At 41.3% G+C, this 6,851-nt stretch overlaps 1 long non-coding RNA gene across 1 annotated transcript; it reads right to left on the reverse strand.

Moving 5' to 3' along the window:
• Positions 1-1,855: 1,855 nt before the first annotated feature.
• LOC115550978 (uncharacterized) lies at positions 1,856-3,349 on the reverse strand. The gene is made up of 3 exons (XR_003977967.1): positions 3,306-3,349; positions 2,283-2,355; positions 1,856-2,199 (listed from the first exon to the last, which is right to left on the reverse strand). It is a non-coding gene; the product is annotated as an uncharacterized LOC115550978 (long non-coding RNA).
• Between the last annotated feature and the right edge of the window lie 3,502 nt (positions 3,350-6,851).

A 6,851-nucleotide genomic window follows, 5' to 3' on the forward strand; every position in this document is an offset into this window, starting at 1 on the left:
GACAAAATATCCTGACAAATAATCTAAACATATTACAGACACTAGCAGCATTAGAGCTGAAACTCATTTGTTTTAACGGTGACTCAGTCATTATGAATCCATAAATAGAGAATTGATTTTCTCATATATATCTCATATACGTCTCATATTCTCATATACGTGTATGTGCACAATACACGTATATGAGAATGCATATCTATTCAGACCTGTAATTCATGTCTTAGACTTTTTCACACGGCTATAGATCATTTATCTGTCATGAAGGATGACTTAAGTCTCAAAAGAGCCCTAAGGCCTACCTGCATAACTGTTAATTTAACTTAAAAGATGTGCAGATGTTTGAAAAAATCTTCAACCAGGAAATTATCATAATCAAACCTTTTGTTTCAATCTGAGACAAAACAAGTTGCATAATAAACTCAGAAAGTCAAGAGAAGCTCTCTCTCTCTCTCTCTCAAATATTGCAAATTAAACAAATTATTTCCTATAGGTTTACTTGTTTTTGTGCTAAAATTCAAATATATCATCTGTATTTACAATACAGCTTGATTCTGCATCTCTATTTACAGCTCATTAGTCCGTGTCAATGCTTACTGTTGCTATGGCAACAAGAGACTGCTGACGTTAGCAGCTGTTAGCTAGTTTAGCCAAATCATCTGAACAATTATAACCCATAATATCACAATTCGGCATATTTAAACAAAATCAACCACAACTACCGATAGTCACAGCCCATCAACTCTAGGCTAATATGTTGTCACAAGTATGCACTTAATTAGGTCACATCACATTCAATGTAAAAATGTTTTCTACTTTGTTTTGGACATGCCTCAAAATGTAGCCTAGCTAGCCCCAGGCTAACGTTACTTCGCATATATGCCTCCAATCGCTCGTCTCCCGGCGCAGCAGCACCTGCTGCGGACCGGACCGGCCCACATTGGGTCAACGGCCCCCTGGGACAATGCCCGGCATGCCAGATGGCCAGTCCACCCCTGGGTCAAACCCAGCCTCACCCAGCCCCAGAGTCCAATCAGCCTAACTCGGGCCAGATGAGGCTGCTTAAACCAGCCATCATCTACACACACTCCATAAAGATGCTCAATTCCTGTATGCTTCTCCGGGCCAAGAACACAAACCAACATAGACTCTTTGAGACTTTAATAGCAACGTCTTGTGTTGTCGAAGGTTTTCAACATGAAATTCTTACTCGCCGATTATTCATCCAACCCTCCACTCACTCTTGCATCGATCCATCCATTCATCCAACCATCAATCAATCAATCAATCCTTTGTCAGTGAATACTTCCTGAACCAAATCATGACTGTTAGTCCATGGGCCCGAGCAAAATTTGGTAACACGAAAGGTGACAAAATCTCACTTGTTGGGAGAGTGGGGTAAAGTGAGATTTTTTTTACATTTGCTCCCCTCTAAGCAAGCTAAAATTACATATCAGTAAAATTAACACATTTCCCATTAATTCAGGATGTTTCCTAAAATGGAAATGATCTGAATGTATTCAGGACGAAGGGCAGTGAAAATATGATTGTTTTTTAAAAAGTGATCTTGTGTCTCACTTTACCCCATTTTAGTAGTAAACTGAGTCCGACTAGATAAATCAAGGGGGTAAAGTGAATCAGCTGGGGGTAAACTGATCCACTTACTGTATGCACTCTAGAACTACCATAACAACACATGTAAGAGTTAGAATCCTGACAGCTAGCTTGACAACCACACATTCCAGAACTAATTTCAGACTAGTAACAGAATCATGGGGATTGGACAATTAAGCACTTTTTTTTTTCCTTCTAAACACTTGAAAGTAACTCTGAACAAAATCAAATACAACATAGTATAATTCAAAATGTTTTAATTAACAATCAAATGACATATAGAACCAGATAGATTAGAACACAATCTGGGGGTCAGAACACAAAAAAGAAACAGCTAGAACGGCCTGGAACTCAGAACACAGGACTAGATCCACCTGGAGTAGAACGTCAGCCTACTGTCCTACTCTACATTCCAGCCCTGAAGGTTACAGGGAAAGATGAGGAGTTGCTCTCTCAGTGTGGTTCCTCCGGGCCTTTTTAGGTTGAGGCAGCTTCTTCACCACATCACTTTTATGAACATGTGCCAAATCATTTTCCTTTATAGCAAACGTGGGTCTCTCCCACTCTTTCGTGTTTCCCTGGATTCTTCTGAGAAATTGTGCAAGTATTTCGTCATCCTTCAGCCACTCAGTATCCGTCTGGTGCTCTCTAGTGTATCATGTGTAGCTTACCTGCTGTGGCTTTTGTACTGTAAAGACGCCTGTTTCATCCCCATTGTAAATCATGTGTGGAGGGAATGTATGCCTGTTAAAGATGAGACGCAAGGGAAGAACCTTATCAGAATCAAAACCAAACCTTACAGGTATCACTAGCCCATCACTACAGCCAGATTGTCAAAGAACTCCCTGACTGCGGTTTTTATTGAATGCTGTAGCCCTTCCCAGGTATGTTGCCTCTGGACTTCTGACAGAGAGATGGCGACGTGCTAGGAAGCTGCCAAACCAATTTGCCCCTAGAGTAGACATCATTATTATAAGATTAAGCTTTGTGGCAAGATCCGTTTGCCTTAGTTAACCTACAGAATCAACGTGATCTCTTGCACACCCTAGCCTACCTACATTGTGTCTTTGTCCAATTGGCAGGGATATTTTTTTTCTCGTCAAATTCAAATGCCAGTTGACGGCACTTAACTGGAGGAAGGCCATGGAACTGGTCAGCTAGTTGTTTCTAGTGTTGGGCAAGCTCCTCCTCCATCTCATCTGTGAATTTTCTCTTCAGCTACTGCACCCCATGCTACTGATTTTACTTCCCCTTTCTCTTTTTTCTTCATGAATCTTAGGAGGCTTGACTTGTCAATATTTCTGCCCCTTGCAGCTGCTCTTATAGACAGCTTCCCTTCCTTGACCTCAGCGGCTGCACTCTCCTTCTCCTCGAGGGGTGTTTTGCCCTAGGTTGTCTTCCTGCTGTATTGCCTTGGCGTGATGGCTTTTCTACAATGTTTATGACACTGAGACATTGTCGCACTTAACCCCACCATAACCATTTTAGAAAAAACAACCTCTCTTAGTAATTCAGGCTAATCTTCAGCTAAGCATCATCACATGGTTTTATATTTTGCTAGTTCAGCAACATGTATGATATAAGTTTTTCTACCTCAATCAATTTGCTTTGGCACAACAGTTGATTAAGTTGACAGCAAGAAAATGTACTTTCACATGCAAAAAAAAATATTTTTGAGAAAGAAACATGCTTACAACAGCACCATGAGGTTCTCTGCTTCATGGCCAAGGGGAAATGGAAAGGGCTTGAAAACATAATGGTCACATGACCACAAATGTGTTCCGTTGCATAGATACAGGGGGTGTCTCACATTACCCGAAGTCTCACATTACCCTGTTCTCCCTACTAATTGGTTTGTAGGGTCCATATAAGTACTAAGAGGCATGATAGACATTTCAAATGAGTAGCTTTTTTAAACAATCATTGTTTTTGCTATAATCGTCCTACAGCACCTACACAGTAGGTTTGTGTCCCATTGTGTGAAGTTCATTTTCAGAGATATCCATTCATGCTATATGTTGCTCTTTTCATGACAATCAGGGCTACTCAGATTTACCATCATTTGATATGATATTTGATGTAAATGTTTGACATTAGCCTTCATGTTGGGAAACGTTTTTTGCACAGTCAAACCCATTTTTAATACAGTGTTAGATAGACTAGGAGCAGTATCATTGAAAAAGGCTTGTTTTAGCACAACATCTTCATTAATCTTGATATATCTCTGTTACTTTCAAAGTGATGTACATCCCAGAATAGAGAAGTATGACAGAAGAAATAAGAAGTGGTACACAGAGGCGGCGCTGGACCCTTCTCGCCAAAGTCGGCGCATTTTCCGAGAAGGGTCCATCTGCAGGCTTGGGCGTTGACGCAAGAACGCCCTTTAGGCGTTGCTGGTAGCGTTTCATCGACCAATCACGAGGTGTTTCGAAAGGCATACTGGGTTTCGCAAGGCATACTGCGAAGCACAGTCGCAAGTGATACTATGCTTTCCTGCCTTAATGGCAATTTTACCTCTCATTAGATTTAGCAATCATGGAGCCCCCACTTGGCTAACGTTAGTTCTATGCTACCCGTACTTACTACTAGATCTTATTTTGAAACTTCTGTTTGAGAATATCGGGTTCGGTGTTGACGGTGAAAGTTAGGTTGGTTTATGCAGAGTTTCCGTTGTCCGGTTATTACCGGTCATTGACCCGGGAAAAAATGAGGAAGACCGAATTAATGTCCCCTAATGTCCCCGGTCAGAAATAATTCATTGAATTTTTTTGAATTTTGTTTAAATATGCTACCGTTTTTCCCACCACTATCCTTGAGCCGGGTCGGGCCGGGCCTTTGATCACGCATTTGTGTTTTTTTTTGTTTTTGTTATCATCATTGCTGTATTGGCCAAATCTGAGGAGAAATCAATGCCATAAATAGAAATATTATAGGCCTTTATTGCACGGGTCTTCTCAATGCCGTGGAACTCTCCGTTCACTTGCATGGGTAGTAGTCCGGTAACATTTCAACCCCAGCGTCTTCGGTTGCTAAGCGACGTCAACTACTTTGGCAGACTTTTTCCACTGCTGATCAACACTATAAATGCTGGTAACGAATAAATTGTAAAAAGACACCATGTGAAGTTATTTTCCAAATAAGATTTGAAAAGCTTTGGAAGTTTATTTACCACACTATTTACATGTTTTTTTTACTGGTTGTGATAGTACATGTGCTTTAGCTGGACAAGGAAAACTGAGAGCACTAATAATTTTGAAAGGAAACAGGGCATTCCAAGAGTTATTCAAATCCATTTGGTTGCAACATCCTGTATGCAACCAAGTATGCAGTGAAAACAATATGGCCTCTACCTAGGTAATTCATTTTCAACTACCTAACCTATACATTTTCTGAAAGCCCCTATTCTCCAGATGTGATATAACATGAGTTGGGACTTGATCCACCCTCCTTGATTCTTTTATATGTACATAACCCTATATTATATAGATGAAAAAGTGTACAGCTGATGCATTTTTATCATTTTATCATTTATCATTAATGGAAAGCTAAATCACCCACAAAACTGTATATTTTCTAAAAGCCTCGGTCATGTAGATGTGATATAATGTGGATTAAGACATGTTCCACGTTCCTACATACCTTCCGGCAACAATACATGTACATTCACGCATATTGTTTGAATTACTGGGTATGGGTATAAAGGCCAGGAAAAATACAAGAAAGCTACCACTTAGAAAAGCCTATCATACCAAAATATGCATTAAAAAGAAACATAACTAGACTTTTTCAGCTCAAATGTTACAGATATGTGATTTGTCAGACCCTGGCCGATGCACTATGTAGTCCACTTGTTGTTTGTCCCATTCATTAGACTGCGTATGGACGTGCACTCGAGGAGAGAGAGCCGGGCCTGGCTCCGTGCCCTTGATCAAACCGTTAGGTTCCTCCCTGGGCTGTGGTTACTCACAGCAGGATACAATACCACACGTGGCACATCCCTGGGCCGATTCAAAGAGATCAGGAGGACCATGCAGAAGGGCTGATGACCGGTCATGATCCAGTTCCTTGGCTGGATGCAGAGCCAATGTTTTATTACATTCCCAGTGTCCATTAGGAGAGAAGGGTTCCTGGAGTATGTTCACAACAAAGACTCACAGACAATTACAAACAGCCACTCAGGAAAGGTTTATGGGATCATACCACACCCGTTCTGCGTCACAGAGGTTGATTTGTCTTCCACTAAAGTGCCTCCAAGCCCACAGGATGAAATAGGTTGTACGAACGACAATACCCAAGTGGGGCCTCTTGGGAGTGTGTTTGGGAGTGTGGTGTGTGCCTACATGCGTGTGTGTGTGTGTGTGTGTGTGTGTGTGTGTGTGTGTGTGTGTGTGTGTGTGTGTGTGTGTGTGTGTGTGTGTGTGTGTGTGTGTGTGTGTCATGATACTTGGTGTGAAAAACAGAAGTTTGTCGTCAAGGCTCATTTGTTGTTATTGTACGACCAACTTCCATCCTATTCCATCCTGTTATTTTAGATAGTGGCAAAAACACTGCCCCCGAAGACTCTATCTATTCTATGTAGGGGAGTGGACATAAAATAAGTCTGGTCTACTCTGAGCACAGTGTGTGAATTAGACATTGTGCAACGACTTGTTTAACCACGTATGGCGCTGTCTTGCGGTTTCTATTGTTGAGGGTTTGTTTATGCATATTTTTTGGTCGATAAAGGGTCTACAGATATAAGGCTCTGGTAGAAGCTCATTTGTCAAACTTATCAGGTCTTAATAAGTAAGTAAGTAAGTAAGTAAGTAAGCTTTATTTGTACAGCGCCTTTCACAGACCAGGGTCACAAAGCGCTTCACAGTTAAAACAAAAACAATAACAATACACAGTTAAGAAGTACATACAAATTTAAGTTTAAAAGGCCAAGACAACTAGGTGACAGACATAGCAGCCCCAAGACAGCTAAGCAAAAGCATGAGCAAACAAATAGGTCTTTAGTTGCTTTTTGAAGGAGTCAATAGACTCCATCGAACGCAGAGAGAGCGGAAGATCGTTCCAGAGCCTGGGAGCAACAGCCTGGAAGGATCTGTCTCCTCTGGTCCGGAAACGAGTGTGTGGCAACGTCAACAGATTCTGATCCACAGACCTCAGAGCCCGAGTTGGGGTGTAAGGCTGGATCAGATCACTGATGTAAGGCGGAGCCTGGCCATGCAAAGCTCTGAACGTTAAAACCAAAATTT

The sequence above is a fragment of the Gadus morhua genome, chromosome 9, assembly GCF_902167405.1.
Source record: "Gadus morhua chromosome 9, gadMor3.0, whole genome shotgun sequence".
In the NCBI taxonomy this organism is placed as follows: domain Eukaryota; kingdom Metazoa; phylum Chordata; class Actinopteri; order Gadiformes; family Gadidae; genus Gadus; species Gadus morhua.